The sequence below is a fragment of the Oreochromis niloticus genome, unplaced genomic scaffold (assembly GCF_001858045.2).
Source record: "Oreochromis niloticus isolate F11D_XX unplaced genomic scaffold, O_niloticus_UMD_NMBU tig00008497_pilon, whole genome shotgun sequence".
NCBI lineage: Eukaryota > Metazoa > Chordata > Actinopteri > Cichliformes > Cichlidae > Oreochromis > Oreochromis niloticus.
In genome coordinates, this window is record NW_020329231.1 from 1 (window position 1) to 18,187 (window position 18,187).

The 18,187-nt window shown below is 43.8% G+C and overlaps 1 long non-coding RNA gene across 1 annotated transcript; it reads right to left on the bottom strand.

Annotated features, from left to right (window-relative positions):
• Positions 1–4,999: 4,999 nt before the first annotated feature.
• LOC112845673 (uncharacterized) lies at positions 5,000–5,542 on the bottom strand. Its single transcript, XR_003218541.1, has 3 exons — positions 5,512–5,542; positions 5,205–5,300; positions 5,000–5,058 (listed from the first exon to the last, which is right to left on the bottom strand). It is a non-coding gene; the product is annotated as an uncharacterized LOC112845673 (long non-coding RNA).
• Between the last annotated feature and the right edge of the window lie 12,645 nt (positions 5,543–18,187).

The following is an 18,187-nucleotide window of genomic DNA, read 5'->3' on the forward strand; positions in this document are numbered from 1 at the left end:
CAGTCATATCCAGAACAAATTACTTTTAACACATCAATGAGTAAGCAGGCATAGGGATTGGACAGCCTGGTTCTATCACAAGGGCCATAATATATTTGCCACCGCTGAGTTACAGTAAAGAGTAGGGGGCGATAGGCAAGACTTACCTTTACTAGCACTGATGGTTTGGAGCACCATCTCAGCAGCGCCACGGTCGTGCAGCCGAGCCTGCTGATACAACAGCTTCTGCTTCTCCATCTCTTTTTCCTTTGTTAGAAAGGTGACACATATCATTGCAGACCATCTAAAAATGAAACTGCTAAAAACTTGAGGAGACTAGTGGAAGATTCAAGACCGATTGATCACCTACTTCAAAACTCTTCACTTCTCCATCGTCATCCTCTTCATCATGGCAACTCTGAAGGAAGGAGAAAGGTGAAAAAAAGCATACAAACTACAGACTGATTACTTCGGATAGATATAGCCACATCAGCGACGGGAAGTTCCAAAGCACTGAGGCATCAAACTGAGTATTTTCGGTGTCACCATCTTTGTTTTTTTAAACCAGATGTTACGAATGATGGGGAGGGCCGGTATCTGCTGCTTTGTGCAAAGATGAACAAGATGAAACTTGCCAGAGTTCTACAAAATGACCTGCAGAAGGCCCATCCATCCATCTCCCCAAGCAGAGAAGCCCAGACCTCCCTCTCCCCAGCCACCTCCTCCAGCTTGTCCGGGGAAACACCAAGGCGTTCCCAGGCCAGCCGAGAGATATAATCTCTCCAGCGTGTCCTGGGTCTGCCCCGGGGCCATCTCCCGGTGGGACATGCCCGGAAAACCTCACCCAGGAGGCGCCCAGGGGACATCCTTGTCAGATGCCCGAACCACCTCAACTGGCTCCTTTCGATGTGGAGGAGCAGCGGCTCACTCTGGGCCCCTCCCGAATGGCTGAACTTCTCAGCCTATCTCTAAGGGAGAGGCCAGCCACCCTTCAGAGGAAGCTCATTTCCGCCGCTTGTATTCACAGTCTCGTTCTTTCGGTCACTACCACAGCTCGTGACTATAGGTGAGGTAGATCGAACGGTAAATTAAGGGGCCACTGACATGAATGTCTCTGATCAACAATCAACAAACGACTTTATGATGGTGGCCTGGGGACAGAGCTTCCTCTTGTCAACCCTCTGCTGACTGCCCAGCACCGTCTGGCATTTGCCGTAGAATACCAGAATGGTCCACCACTGGTGCCCTGTGCTTTTCACAGATGATAGCAGGTTCACCCTGAGCACATGTGACAGATGTGAAAGGGTCTAGAGAAGCTGTGGAGAACATTATGCCGCCTGTAACATCGTTCAGTATGACTGGTCTGGGGAGGCATATCCATGGACAGACGCACAAACCTCTAACAGACTAGGTAATGGCACCCTGACTCCCATTAAGTAATGGGATGAAATCCTTGGACTCACATCAGACCCTATGGTGATGCATTGGATCCTGGTTCCTCCTGGTGCCTGACAATGCCTGGCCTCATGTGGCTCGAGTATGCATGTAGTTCCTTCGGAATGACAATGCCTGATACCACTAACTGCCCCCATGCTCGGCTGACATAGATCCAATAAAACACCTCAACTTTTCCAGAAGTTCGGTGATACCCTGGTCCGGATCTGGCAGGAGATCCCCCAGGACACCATCCGTCTTCTCATTAGGAGCATGTCTGTCAGATCTTTCTGTCTGTCAGATCCATGCACACTTTGCCTGGCAAAGTGTGCAGTGAGATTGAGTCTCACATGCTTTAATTTTTTATTCGATGTGTAGGTGTTCACCACAAACAGTTTTTTATTTTTTATTTTGGGGAACTTGGTTGATCCTAAAGCTAAACACACCATTCTTTGTGTTATATATATGTCATGATCCAGGTCAGTGTTCAGTGGTTTTCTGTCCTGGCCTTGCGCTCTGCATCTGCCTTTTGGGGTGGAGCCCTGGTTCAACACCTACACTTCTCCACGCGTTTTCCATCTGTGGCATTCAGCAAGACAGTATTTAAAACCAGTGTTGCCATCAGTTCTTCACCAGTTCGTTTCTTTGTTCATGCCAAGTACTTGATCTCTTTTGTGCCTTTAGCAATCTCGTCAAGTCACCACCTTACTCCTTCCTCTGGACGCTGGTCTCCACAGTCAAATCCCAGCTTCATTCTGCAACTTGCTTCTCTCGACTTAAATTACTCACTGCTCTCACCTGCCTGTCCTCCTGCCTGCTGCTTCCTCTGCATTACTAGAATACAAGGCTGGAACCCAACTCACTCACTCAACACTCAGAGGGCTACCCGCCTCCAGAGCCACCTGCAAGACTCCTCGTCAGAGATTTCCCTGCCACGTATTCATGTCTCACCATAGTTTATTCTGTGATTTCAATAAAACTTGTGAAATCTTATTTCCGCTCTGTATTGTGTCTGCACTTATGTTCACTCCCACGTACTGCTCTCCCGGCCTTGACAGCATGAAGTGTCTGAAGAAATATACCCAGCAGACCCAATTCGGAGTGCAATCACTAAGCAGTGATATATTAACAGTGTCCTAAACCAACAACAACTCTACCATCCAGAAGACTAGTTACTAGTGCAGCTGCTAGTGCTACTGTTAACAGTGCAGCTGCTAACATTTGGTTAATTTGCCACAGTTTGGTGCATCTGTTTTTAATTTCTTTTCCCTCTCTTAGCTTTTCAGGCCACACTAAACTATTCTACACTGAAGGTAGGGGAGGTGCCAGTTGCAATAAGTGATTTGATTAGGCAGTACAGCGCCCTGCAAGTAATCCATCAGCCCAAAAGCATCATCCCTGGTCGATGACATAAACAGCACGCAGAACAATAACAGGTTTTTTACCGTCTATGCTAAGCCAGCTATGTGAGTTTCAATTCAAAAGTGTTTAGTGTTGGTACTCAGCAACAGATACCTTAGCCATGATGTCTGCGTAGGCCATGTAGAGATGATCCTCATCCAGTTTACTGCAAAAACAAACACATTCACCAAAGTTAGCACAATTATAGCTGTATTAAGGAAAATAATTTTGGTGCACCACTGACTGAAATGACATCTTCTCATTTAACAGTTTTTCATTATTTTGATGAATATTTACATGTTTTATATTTCAGATTCTTTAAAATAGCCGCCCTTTGCTTTGATTACTGCTTTGCACACTCTTGGCATTCTCTCTCCATGAGCTTCATGAGGTGGTCACCTGAAATGGTTTTCCAAAAGTCTTGAAGGAGTTCCCAGAGATGCTGAGCACTTGTTGGTCCTTTTGCCTTCCCTCTGTGCTCCATCTCATCCCAAACCATCTCCATTGGGTTTAGGTCAGGTGACTGTGGAGGCCAGGCCTCCATCACTCTCCTTCTTGGTCAAACAGCCCTCGCACAGCCTGGAGGTGTGTTTGGGCTCATTGTACTGTTGGAAAATAAATGACGGTCCAACTAAACACAAACTGGATGAGATGGCATGTCGCTGCAGGATGCTGTGGCAGCCATGCTGGTTCAGTGTGCCTTCAATTTTGAAAAAAATCCCAGCAATGGTGTCACCACCAAAGCACTCCCACACCATCACACCTCCTCCTCCATGCTTCACAGTGGGAACCGTGCATGTGGAGACCATCCGTTCACCTTTTCTGCGTCACACAAAGACACGGTGGGTGGAATCAAAGATCTCAGATTTGGACTCATCAGACCACAGCACAGATTTCCACTGGTCTAATGTCCACTCCTTGTGTTTCTTGGCCCAAACAAATCTCTTCTGCTTGTTGCTTTTCCTTAGTCGTGGTTTCTTAGCAGCTATTTGACCATAAAGGCCTGATTCACACACTCTGAACAGTTGATGTAGAGATGTGTCTGCTACTGGAGCTCTGTGTGGCATCTATCTGGGCTCTAATCTGAGCTGCTGTTAACTTGCGATTTCTGAGCCTCGGGACTCGGATGAATGTATCCTCAGCAGCAGAGGTGACTCTTGGTCTTCCTTTCCTGGGGCGGTCCAGTTTTGTCATAGCGTTTTTTCCTGACTGCACTTGGGGACACATTCAGAGTTTTAGCAATTTCCCAGACTGACTGATGGGCTGTCATTTCTCTTTACTTACCTCATTGGTTGTTGCCATATTATAAATTAATACAGTTGTCAAACAGGGCTGTCAGCTGTGTACCAACCTGACTTCTGCACAACACACCTGATGGTCCCAACCCCATTAAGAAGGCAAGAAACTCCACAAATGAACCCTGACAGGCACACCTGTGAAATGAAACCATTTCAGGTGACTACATCACGAAGCTCCTTGAGATAGATGTGCTTGAAGCTGTTGTCCTGTGAGCTGCCTATCACACAAGCTGTTAACTCTCAGAACCTTGTCCTGTGATTCAGTCGTGTCTTTGGGTCTGCAGACCTCTTCCTGTCACAGTTTGTTTCTCAGTGCGTTTGATGGTGAAGGAAACTGTACTCACTGACACTTTGACTTTCTTTGTCAGGACAGACCTACATTTTTAAGTGTTATGATGGTCTCTCTCTCTTCCACTGTTAATGGTCTTTTTCTCACCATTTTTGTAGCAACACACTACTACTGCAGTACAGTACTGTTCAGCTGATGCTCACAAGGGTATGGCACCAACACTGCTTTATGCAGACAGAGGGGGTTGGAATTAATCCAAGTTGGAACACCTGTAGGAATTAGTAGCAGCAGCTTTCAAGGCTTGATCAACCTTCACTGCTGCAGAACAGCTTTGAATTGTTAACCCATGTTGTGTCCCTGAAAAAGGCCTTTTGGTATAATTCTGAAATGTACATTATTTTTCAGTTTTGGGTAACCTAACCTCTGGCAGCTCACCACTTACCTTTGTACCATTTCAAGCTATTCATTGGACTTTAACGACATGAACTGCAACAAATAACTGGAAAAATAGGGACTTTTAACAGGTAGTGTGTAAAATACACACCATTTTTCTGTTAGGGCTGTTCTGCTGAACAGCTGGATGAGCTGATGCAGGGGATCTATGTGTTTGTGTTTCTGCCCCTCCTCTTCCTCAGATGGCTCCTGTTCACCTGGTTTCTGAAATCAACACACATTCACAAAGTGCTAAAACTCTGCTATACACTGAAGAAATTAACACATAATTTGCCTTCAAAACAAGCAAAAATTCCAGAGTAGTCAGAAGAATTCCACTCGTTTTGTTTTTTTAAATGAAATGAACTTACAGCGAGGTCTTCTATGAGTTTATCTTCAAAGTAGTGCTCCTCTGTCTCCATCCAGGACTTTTCATAGCCCTGCAGGAACAAGTTTACAGCCGGTGCCTAGTATGAGAGAGATACATGGATGACTAATAACTGTTTATCTACCCATCTTCTGCTGCTTATAAAGGGCTGCACTGTAGGTGCAACATATATCCACAACCTTTCCTCACTAGCCCGAGGTGTGGCTGTAGATGAGGGTGGGAAAATAATAAAGTGCAGAATTTTAAATATTTCTTCTTCATTTTACATGTGTGTGTGTTTGAGAACATACCTTGGCAAGTTATAGAGTGGTGCCATCCTGAAGCAAGCGACGACATCTCTCTTCCTCTGTTTTGAAAGCAGTTTGTGCCACACAGCCTTCTTACTGCGCTGAGGATGCTCCACCTGAAGACACAAACTGAACCACTCAGTATACTAGATATTTAGTTGGTGTACCTTACCATCTGGAAGCCATATTATCCTGGAGAAGTATGTGGTCAGCTTTAATGAAGACCAATCAGCTAGTTTAAGAGGACCGTGGGGTACCTTAAAGCTATACTCTCTACGTTGGCACAAAAATGCGCAAAATCAACTCAACTTGAATATATAGACCTGCTCCAGGTGGAAGAGGACATGACCAATATCCAGGATTCTCTCCACAGTCTTCTCTGGGTCAGTAGTATCCTCATAGTGGTTTGGGAGGTCTCTGTACAGAGCCATCTGCCAACGAATTGCTGGGTCCTCTGACTTTGTAAGACACACAGAGGAAATGCATGACTCTATTGGCCCATTCACAAGGTTAAGCACCTTTGTGAATATATAAATATATAGTACCAACCAACATCTACCAACTGGTTTACATCTGTCTCGACTTTAACAAAACAAAAGCCAAAACACAGAAACACCACATGTAAAGCTCATGATTCAGTAGCTTGTATAACTACCTTGCTGGCAATAACTTGAATTGGTTGTTTTTTTGTATGACTTCGTAAGTCTTTAAAATCATTGTGGCAGAATTTTGGCCCACCCTTGTTATAACGTTGCTTCAGTTGATTTAGGTTTGAAGCCATTCATTTACGCACAGCACTCTTAAGGTCCTGCTACTTTCAGTATTTCAGTCACTCTATAACTTCAGATTCAGTTCTTTCTCCTGCTGGTGTGATGGGATCATTGTCCTGTTTCCTGACCCAGTGTGGGTGAAGCTTTAGCTGTCAAGTAGATGGCTTCACATATGACTCTGGAATATACAGTGTATCAAAAATAAATCATACACTTTCAAAAGGCTGTATTTTAAGCTTACACTAAATTTAAAATACATGGCTGAATATAAAGTTTTACATACAAAATGTTCAATGTTTATGAATAATCAATGAAATACGTCATCCCATAGTTCACTGTAGTCACTGCAGCCACTGCTGTTGTAATGCAATTGTTCCGGGTGAATGGCTGCAGAATGAAAGCACTTTGAAATCGAATGATTCTTTTTGATACAGCCTGTACTCTCCCGTACAGACGAGTTTAGTGATGTTAGTGGGATAGGGGCTATGTGGAGTGATAGAGTTCCTTCAATCACTTGTTGACAGATTGAATTTCCTATTCTATATCTTTCGGATAACCTATGATATCACTGTGAAGTAGCCTTATTTATCTTATGGACATAAAGGTTCATCAGTTCGTTTAGGTCCTCTTACTCTAGATTTGTGTGAAATTTAAACTGAATCTGAGTACTTGACTCTAAAGCCTGATTCACACACTTTGCGAGTTTGCCCCCGACCATCAAAATCGAATCACTTCATCCTTGTGCCAGATTTGAAGAATTTCTCTTAAACCAGTCCTTTGACATTACTTTCACAAGAATAAGATAAACTGACAACAACCTGACACCATGGCAAAATCTAAGCCCAGAGGCATAATGTGTAAGTATACTTTAAGTAACTTGTGTCCTTTTCTTACCTTTCCTTGTAAATGTAGGTTGTTCCTGATGACCTCTCGAACTTCGTCCTCTGTGTCTTTCTGCAAAAGAATTATTAACTTCGATCAAACAACAGGTATTCTGTGACCTACAAAATCCTATCAAAGATGTCATGAGCAAAAAATATTTATTCAGTAATTAGTAATGAAAATTTTACAAAGCTAAGGCAGAGTTATTTTGCTGTTACTAAAGGTTTACCTCAGGAATACCAATACTGCAAATAATTGATTGTTATTGTCATACACCTCACCCCAACCAGTCATGGTAGATTTTTAAAAACAAATAGACATGTAAACATTATATCAAGCAAATATAGAATAGAATAGAACAGAATAGCTTTTTATTGTCACTGTTACAAGAACAGTGAAAGGCAGTTTGGCATCTCTCCGTGTGTGTAGAGTACACAATAGCGAATGTATTTACACAATAACAGACAAATTTACATTTACACAAGAAAAGATATGGTTGGTGCACCAGTTATTGGTCGTGTCCAAATTCATGGGCTGCATCCTCCTGAGGACCCGGCCTGAGCGGTCTACGTGGGCCGGGTCCTCAGAAGGTCGGGTAGGCCGGAAGTAAATGGCTGGGGAAATTGGACGGTCTAGCCTTCTGGTTAGCGTCACCGCTGTCTCGGTGGAGTTGAATAAACTCGGCCGCCTGCTCCTTGCTATCTAAATTATAACAGGACGCTGGCGTAAACTGTCGACCATCTCACACTTTTGTTTAATTTTTTCTGTTTGACGTTTAGTCAGCTGTGAGAAAACCAAGGAGGAACCCACCCGGGGGATTAATAAAGTTTTATTTATCTAATCTAATCTATCACTTTAATCTCAGCCAAACCGATTTACTGACGAACAAATAAAACACTGAAAAAGCCAAACAATATCATTTCTAGCTTGTCTAAGTGACTTACGTTTAACCAGAGTAGCGAAAGTCCGCGGTGATCTGAAAATGACGTGCCGGGAGTTGTGCCGTTCTCGGCGGCTTCAGTGGCCCTGGAGCTCCCGGCTAGCTATCGAGCTAAAAAAAAAAAAAAAAAAAAAAAAAAAGAAGAAGATAAATATACCAGAATTGCGCCCATTCCATTGGCCGCCCTCGTGGCTCATGGGAAAGTGACAGGCCCTATGCGGAGATTGAAGACAGGGGCAGTGGTTCAATCCCATGCGGACCATTTGTTGGGATACATACCAAACAAACAATAATAGTCCCTGGCTCTGAAATTCACCTGCTACGCTTGCTTAGAAGCCTACAGGCGAGCCTATAGACGGGCTCTCTCTGCCTTTTTACCGCTGTCCCAAAATCCCTCAACTTTTACTCAATATTGCTTCTTAGCCTTGCTACCCACCGCCAAACACGCCAGGCATTGTCGCTTTCTCAATCTCTTCTTCACGTCTGAACAAACGCTCAATTTTGCCTTCATTACACAAATTATACATCAAACGTAGGTATTTTTCTTGCCTTTCACAAAATGCCACCGTCATTATCGCAGGAGTTGCCGTTTTCTCGCAAATGGCCTCCAAGCAACACAAAGTCAGAAACGTCCCCATTCAAAGTCTATTTGCTACCCACCGCCAAACACGCCAGGCATTGTCGCTTTCTCAATCTCTTCTTCACGTCTGAACAAACGCTCAATTTTGCCTTCATTAACACAATTATACATCAAAACGTAGGTATTTTCTTGCCTTTCACAAAATGCCACCGTCATTATCGCAGGAGTTGCCGTTTTCTCGCCGTCATTATCGCAGGAGTTGCCGTTTTCTCGCAAATGGCCTCCAAGCAACACAAAGTCAGAAACGTCCCCATTTAAAGTCTATGGAGACTTCAGTGAAAATGACAGCTGGAATTCTGTAACGGAGGCGTTTTCAACTCCTCATATCTCCTAGATGTATTTTTCCTTATAGACCTGGAAATCGCCTTGATTTTTTTTTCTTTTTTTAATTAAAGCCTGCTGATTGTTACAGTGAAGGAATGATGTTGACAGGCCGTGTATTTTGGTGTTACAGAACATTTTGTAATCCTATAATATATTATAGGGCAGGCTGAACGCGCTTTGGAGCGGGAGACCCGGGTTGAAACTAGCCAGTGGCAGTATCGATTATCTTTCCCTAATTCACTTTATAATTACAAATTGTCAACACTTGAACATTCCCACGTGTGTTCTGATCAAAACAGTGCAAGAATGAGCTCTTTAGCTTTTGATTTACAACTTATCCACATTTCTTTGCGGACAATCCTGCATGTCACAAATAAATGACACAAAGCTCATCTGTGGCTGTGCACCATTCGTGGTGCGTTGGCTCCTCTACTGGTACGCGCCTCATTCAAATGTCGCCGCACATTTAAAATTGCAGGGTGTCTTTACACTGTCATAGCTCCTAGATAGATTTCTTCAGAGACCTGAAAATCGCTGTGATTATTCACCATAGCCTGCTGATTCTTACAGTGAAAGAACAATGTCAACGTATAGCATCGTTGGTTACTTTAATTGTGTTTGTGTTTTTTAAATCAAATCCTACAAAATATAATAAGCAACTTATGGCAGCTCTAGATAAACATGGCATTTACGATAAGTTTCAGTCCGGTTTTCGTCAGTTTCATTCCACGGAGACAGCTCTTCTTAGGGTCTCAAGTGATATCTTGATGGATAATGATGCAGGAAAATGCTCTGTTCTACTCATGTTGGACCTCACATCAGCTTTCGACACAGCTGACCATCACATCCTCATTGAAAGGCTGAAAAAATGGGTTGGTGTATCTGGAACTGCATTAGAGTGGTTCTCCTCTTATCTCCATCACCGATCCTTTTCTGTGGCAGTCTCCGATTTTAGGTCATCCTCTACCTCCCTTACTTATGGTGTCCCTCAAGGGTCAGTTTTGGGGCCTTTATTGTTTTTAATTATCTTCTTCCCCTCCAGCATATAATGGGCTCTTTGAGGACATTTCTTATCATTGTTATGCTGATGATATTCAGTTGTACATTTCTTTTATGCCCGAGGATTTATCTAAGCTTCAGCGTCTGAATGATTGCTTAGATTTGATCAAACGTAGGACGGCTGCAAATTTCCTCCAGCTCAACGAGGGGAAAACCAAAGTCCTCGTATGCGCCCCTGATAGATTCCTATCGCAGATAGTGAAAGCCCTTGGTCCTCCCTCACTCTATGTTAAATCCTCTGTCAGGAATTTAGGTGTCACCTTTGACTCCAGTTTCACATTGGATGGGCATGTGAAATCTCTGGTTCGGTCTGTTTTTATCATTCAAGAAATGTGGCTAGGCTAAGCCCGAATTTATCTCGATCTGAACTGGAGATTGCTATACATGCATTTATCTCGTCACGCTTGGATTATTGCAATTCGCTGTTTATGTGTCTTAGCAAAGGTTCTCTGGATCGTCTGCAGGTTGTGCAAAACGCTGCAGCTAGGCTTTTGACAAAATCCTCCAAGTACTCACATGTGACACCGTTGTTATCTCAGTTACACTGGCTTCCTGTTAAATTTAGAGTCGATTTTAAGATCCTGGTCTTGACCTACAGAGCTGTGCATGGACTGGCACCTGCCTACATCTTTGATCTGCTACAGCCTTATGTCCCCAGCAGGTCTTTGAGGTCATCTGATCTGGGCTTACTTGCTATAAAAAAATACTAAGAGGAGGACTAAGGGTGATAGAGCTTTTGCCACTGTGGCCCCTAGACTGTGGAACTCTCTCCCCCAAGCATTAAGAACTGTGGACTCAGTAGCTGTTTTAAAACACAACTCAAAACTCACCTTTTTAAAACTGCTTTTGGTTAATTTTTTGCCTGTTTTATTTAGTCTTTTAAATCTTTTTATGACTTGTAATTTATGTGCAGCACTTTGTGATTCTGTCTTGAAAGGTGCTATATAAATAAACTTTATTTATTTATTATTTATTTATTAAAACAGGACCAATTGCGACACAAAACCTCTCGCACACTAACACAAACTCTTTATACAGATACAGAGCTTTACATGTATAAATAAGGCAGACAAAAATGCATAAAACACAAGCTATCAACAGATTGTTGGTGGACAGCATGTCACTTTATTTGGTTTTATCTTGTTTCTTTTGGTGTAGCCTCACTAAACAAAATGTTTATAAAAATGACCACTTTTATTATGAACACTGGCTCAAAATCCACCGTCAGTGATAAAGAGTAGACATCAGAAGCAAAGTTCTGCCGACATCATCACACCTCCCACCCTCAAGTGGAGGTGGCGGAGAGGAGGCACTTGGAGTTTCGGTCGAGAAAGTGTCCGTGTGACTGAGTCCTGTCCCAGCTCTGCTTCAAGGTCTGTCGGTCCAGCTTGTTGAGGGCCTGAGAGCAAAGACGGATATCCTGGACCAGCTCTGACAAACTGTCCAGGTCTTCACTCTCCCAGGGCCAGAGACCTGACACCTGCAGGTTAAGCAACAAAGAGACATTTTATTTCATATCCATAATTTCCATTTTTCCCCCTATAAATATTTGACATCCAAATGTAGCCTATTAGCTAGCATCCAGTAACGTTTTCTGCTCCATAAAAGGGAAAATTAATTCACAACTAATCGTTTTTGTTTTTGTTTTTTATCTTTAAACCACACTTCTATATTGTAATGTCTGTGTGTGTACTCATCAAGCAACACCTCTGTGCATACATACTAAATGTTCAAACTTAGAAATGTGTCAAAAGGAAACAGACGCACAGCAAGACACAAACTGTTGCCAAGTACAACTTTGCACAGGTGATAAAAACATCAAATATCATCAAATTGTGAATTAGTGTGAAACGGTGAATCTAAGAATAGGCTCCCAAACAGTCATATCCAGAACAAATTACTTTTAACACATCAATGAGTAAGCAGGCATAGGGATTGGACAGCCTGGTTCTATCACAAGGGCCATAATATATTTGCCACCGCTGAGTTACAGTAAAGAGTAGGGGCGATAGGCAAGACTTACCTTTACTAGCACTGATGGTTTGGAGCACCATCTCAGCAGCGCCACGGTCGTGCAGCCGAGCCTGCTGATACAACAGCTTCTGCTTCTCCATCTCTTTTTCCTTTGTTAGAAAGGTGACACATATCATTGCAGACCATCTAAAAATGAAACTGCTAAAAACTTGAGGAGACTAGTGGAAGATTCAAGACCGATTGATCACCTACTTCAAAACTCTTCACTTCTCCATCGTCATCCTCTTCATCATGGCAACTCTGAAGGAAGGGAGAAAGGTGAAAAAAAGCATACAAACTACAGACTGATTACTTCGGATAGATATAGCCACATCAGCGACGGGAAGTTCCAAAGCACTGAGGCATCAAACTGAGTATTTTCGGTGTCACCATCTTTGTTTTTTTAAACCAGATGTTACGAATGATGGGAGGGCCGGTATCTGCTGCTTTGTGCAAAGATGAACAAGATGAAACTTGCCAGAGTTCTACAAAATGACCTGCAGAAGGCCCATCCATCCATCTCCCCAAGCAGAGAAGCCCAGACCTCCCTCTCCCCAGCCACCTCCTCCAGCTTGTCCGGGGAAACACCAAGGCGTTCCCAGGCCAGCCGAGAGATATAATCTCTCCAGCGTGTCCTGGGTCTGCCCCGGGGCCATCTCCCGGTGGACATGCCCGGAAAACCTCACCCAGGAGGCGCCCAGGGGACATCCTTGTCAGATGCCCGAACCACCTCAACTGGCTCCTTTCGATGTGGAGGAGCAGCGGCTCACTCTGGGCCCCTCCCGAATGGCTGAACTTCTCAGCCTATCTCTAAGGGAGAGGCCAGCCACCCTTCAGAGGAAGCTCATTTCCGCCGCTTGTATTCACATCTCGTTCTTTCGGTCACTACCCACAGCTCGTGACTATAGGTGAGGGTAGATCGAACGGTAAATTAAGGGGCCACTGACATGAATGTCTCTGATCAACAATCAACAAACGACTTTATGATGGTGGCCTGGGGACAGAGCTTCCTCTTGTCAACCCTCTGCTGACTGCCCAGCACCGTCTGGCATTTGCCGTAGAATACCAGAATGGTCCACCACTGGTGCCCTGTGCTTTTCACAGATGATAGCAGGTTCACCCTGAGCACATGTGACAGATGTGAAAGGGTCTAGAGAAGCTGTGGAGAACATTATGCCGCCTGTAACATCGTTCAGTATGACTGGTCTGGGGGAGGCATATCCATGGACAGACGCACAAACCTCTAACAGACTAGGTAATGGCACCCTGACTCCCATTAAGTAATGGGATGAAATCCTTGGACTCACATCAGACCCTATGGTGATGCATTGGATCCTGGGTTCCTCCTGGTGCCTGACAATGCCTGGCCTCATGTGGCTCGAGTATGCATGTAGTTCCTTCGGAATGACAATGCCTGATACCACTAACTGCCCCCCATGCTCGGCTGACATAGATCCAATAAAACACCTCAACTTTTCCAGAAGTTCGGTGATACCCTGGTCCGGATCTGGCAGGAGATCCCCCAGGACACCATCCGTCTTCTCATTAGGAGCATGTCTGTCAGATCTTTCTGTCTGTCAGATCCATGCACACTTTGCCTGGCAAAGTGTGCAGTGAGATTGAGTCTCACATGCTTTAATTTTTTATTCGATGTGTAGGTGTTCACCACAAACAGTTTTTTATTTTTATTTTGGGGAACTTGGTTGATCCTAAAGCTAAACACACCATTCTTTGTGTTATATATATGTCATGATCCAGGTCAGTGTTCAGTGGTTTCTGTCCTGGCCTTGCGCTCTGCATCTGCCTTTTGGGGTGGAGCCCTGGTTCAACACCTACACTTCTCCACGCGTTTTCCATCTGTGGCATTCAGCAAGACAGTATTTAAAACCAGTGTTGCCATCAGTTCTTCACCAGTTCGTTTCTTTGTTCATGCCAAGTACTTGATCTCTTTTGTGCCTTTAGCAATCTCGTCAAGTCACCACCTTACTCCTTCCTCTGGACGCTGGTCTCCACAGTCAAATCCCAGCTTCATTCTGCAACTTGCTTCTCTCGACTTAAATTACTCACTGCTCTCACCTGCCTGTCCTCCTGCCTGCTGCTTCCTCTGCATTACTAGAATACAAGGCTGGAACCCAACTCACTCACTCAACACTCAGAGGGCTACCCGCCTCCAGAGCCACCTGCAAGACTCCTCGTCAGAGATTTCCCTGCCACGTATTCATGTCTCACCATAGTTTATTCTGTGATTTCAATAAAACTTGTGAAATCTTATTTCCGCTCTGTATTGTGTCTGCACTTATGTTCACTCCCACGTACTGCTCTCCCGGCCTTGACAGCATGAAGTGTCTGAAGAAATATACCCAGCAGACCCAATTCGGAGTGCAATCACTAAGCAGTGATATATTAACAGTGTCCTAAACCAACAACAACTCTACCATCCAGAAGACTAGTTACTAGTGCAGCTGCTAGTGCTACTGTTAACAGTGCAGCTGCTAACATTTGGTTAATTTGCCACAGTTTGGTGCATCTGTTTTTAATTTCTTTTCCCTCTCTTAGCTTTTCAGGCCACACTAAACTATTCTACACTGAAGGTAGGGAGGTGCCAGTTGCAATAAGTGATTTGATTAGGCAGTACAGCGCCCTGCAAGTAATCCATCAGCCCAAAAGCATCATCCCTGGTCGATGACATAAACAGCACGCAGAACAATAACAGGTTTTTTACCGTCTATGCTAAGCCAGCTATGTGAGTTTCAATTCAAAAGTGTTTAGTGTTGGTACTCAGCAACAGATACCTTAGCCATGATGTCTGCGTAGGCCATGTAGAGATGATCCTCATCCAGTTTACTGCAAAAACAAACACATTCACCAAAGTTAGCACAATTATAGCTGTATTAAGGAAAATAATTTTGGTGCACCACTGACTGAAATGACATCTTCTCATTTAACAGTTTTTCATTATTTTGATGAATATTTACATGTTTTATATTTCAGATTCTTTAAAATAGCCGCCCTTTGCTTTGATTACTGCTTTGCACACTCTTGGCATTCTCTCTCCATGAGCTTCATGAGGTGGTCACCTGAAATGGTTTTCCAAAAGTCTTGAAGGAGTTCCCAGAGATGCTGAGCACTTGTTGGTCCTTTTGCCTTCCCTCTGTGCTCCATCTCATCCCAAACCATCTCCATTGGGTTTAGGTCAGGTGACTGTGGAGGCCAGGCCTCCATCACTCTCCTTCTTGGTCAAACAGCCCTCGCACAGCCTGGAGGTGTGTTTGGGCTCATTGTACTGTTGGAAAATAAATGACGGTCCAACTAAACACAAACTGGATGAGATGGCATGTCGCTGCAGGATGCTGTGGCAGCCATGCTGGTTCAGTGTGCCTTCAATTTTGAAAAAAATCCCAGCAATGGTGTCACCACCAAAGCACTCCCACACCATCACACCTCCTCCTCCATGCTTCACAGTGGGAACCGTGCATGTGGAGACCATCCGTTCACCTTTTCTGCGTCACACAAAGACACGGTGGGTGGAATCAAAGATCTCAGATTTGGACTCATCAGACCACAGCACAGATTTCCACTGGTCTAATGTCCACTCCTTGTGTTTCTTGGCCCAAACAAATCTCTTCTGCTTGTTGCTTTTCCTTAGTCGTGGTTTCTTAGCAGCTATTTGACCATAAAGGCCTGATTCACACACTCTGAACAGTTGATGTAGAGATGTGTCTGCTACTGGAGCTCTGTGTGGCATCTATCTGGGCTCTAATCTGAGCTGCTGTTAACTTGCGATTTCTGAGCCTCGGGACTCGGATGAATGTATCCTCAGCAGCAGAGGTGACTCTTGGTCTTCCTTTCCTGGGGCGGTCCAGTTTTGTCATAGCGTTTTTCCTGACTGCACTTGGGGACACATTCAGAGTTTTAGCAATTTCCCAGACTGACTGATGGGCTGTCATTTCTCTTTACTTACCTCATTGGTTGTTGCCATATTATAAATTAATACAGTTGTCAAACAGGGCTGTCAGCTGTGTACCAACCTGACTTCTGCACAACACACCTGATGGTCCCAACCCCATTAAGAAGGCAAGAAACTCCACAAATGAACCCTGACAGGCACACCTGTGAAATGAAACCATTTCAGGTGACTACATCACGAAGCTCCTTGAGATAGATGTGCTTGAAGCTGTTGTCCTGTGAGCTGCCTATCACACAAGCTGTTAACTCTCAGAACCTTGTCCTGTGATTCAGTCGTGTCTTTGGGTCTGCAGACCTCTTCCTGTCACAGTTTGTTTCTCAGTGCGTTTGATGGTGAAGGAAACTGTACTCACTGACACTTTGACTTTCTTTGTCAGGACAGACCTACATTTTTAAGTGTTATGATGGTCTCTCTCTCTTCCACTGTTAATGGTCTTTTTCTCACCATTTTTGTAGCAACACACTACTTACTGCAGTACAGTACTGTTCAGCTGATGCTCACAAGGGTATGGCACCAACACTGCTTTATGCAGACAGAGGGGGTTGGAATTAATCCAAGTTGGAACACCTGTAGGAATTAGTAGCAGCAGCTTTCAAGGCTTGATCAACCTTCACTGCTGCAGAACAGCTTTGAATTGTTAACCCATGTTGTGTCCCTGAAAAAGGCCTTTTGGTATAATTCTGAAATGTACATTATTTTTCAGTTTGGGTAACCTAACCTCTGGCAGCTCACCACTTACCTTTGTACCATTTCAAGCTATTCATTGGACTTAACGACATGAACTGCAACAAATAACTGGAAAAATAGGGACTTTTAACAGGTAGTGTGTAAAATACACACCATTTTCTGTTAGGGCTGTTCTGCTGAACAGCTGGATGAGCTGATGCAGGGATCTATGTGTTTGTGTTTCTGCCCCTCCTCTTCCTCAGATGGCTCCTGTTCACCTGGTTTCTGAAATCAACACACATTCACAAAGTGCTAAAACTCTGCTATACACTGAAGAAATTAACACATAATTTGCCTTCAAAACAAGCAAAAATTCCAGAGTAGTCAGAAGAATTCCACTCGTTTTGTTTTTTTAAATGAAATTAACTTACAGCGAGGTCTTCTATGAGTTTATCTTCAAAGTAGTGCTCCTCTGTCTCCATCCAGGACTTTTCATAGCCCTGCAGGAACAAGTTTACAGCCCGGTGCCTAGTATGAGAGAGATACATGGATGACTAATAACTGTTTATCTACCCATCTTCTGCTGCTTATAAAGGGCTGCACTGTAGGTGCAACATATATCCACAACCTTTCCTCACTAGCCCGAGGTGTGGCTGTAGATGAGGGTGGGAAAATAATAAAGTGCAGAATTTTAAATATTTCTTCTTCATTTTACATGTGTGTGTGTTTGAGAACATACCTTGGCAAGTTATAGAGTGGTGCCATCCTGAAGCAAGCGACGACATCTCTCTTCCTCTGTTTTGAAAGCAGTTTGTGCCACACAGCCTTCTTACTGCGCTGAGGATGCTCCACCTGAAGACACAAACTGAACCACTCAGTATACTAGATATTTAGTTGGTGTACCTTACCATCTGGAAGCCATATTATCCTGGAGAAGTATGTGGTCAGCTTTAATGAAGACCAATCAGCTAGTTTAAGAGGACCGTGGGGTACCTTAAAGCTATACTCTCTACGTTGGCACAAAAATGCGCAAAATCAACTCAAACTTGAATATATAGACCTGCTCCAGGTGGAAGAGGACATGACCAATATCCAGGATTCTCTCCACAGTCTTCTCTGGGTCAGTAGTATCCTCATAGTGGTTTGGGAGGTCTCTGTACAGAGCCATCTGCCAACGAATTGCTGGGTCCTCTGACTTTGTAAGACACACAGAGGAAATGCATGACTCTATTGGCCCATTCACAAGGTTAAGCACCTTGTGAATATATAAATATATAGTACCAACCAACATCTACCAACTGGTTTACATCTGTCTCGACTTTAACAAAACAAAAGCCAAAACACAGAAACACCACATGTAAAGCTCATGATTCAGTAGCTTGTATAACTACCTTGCTGGCAATAACTTGAATTGGTTG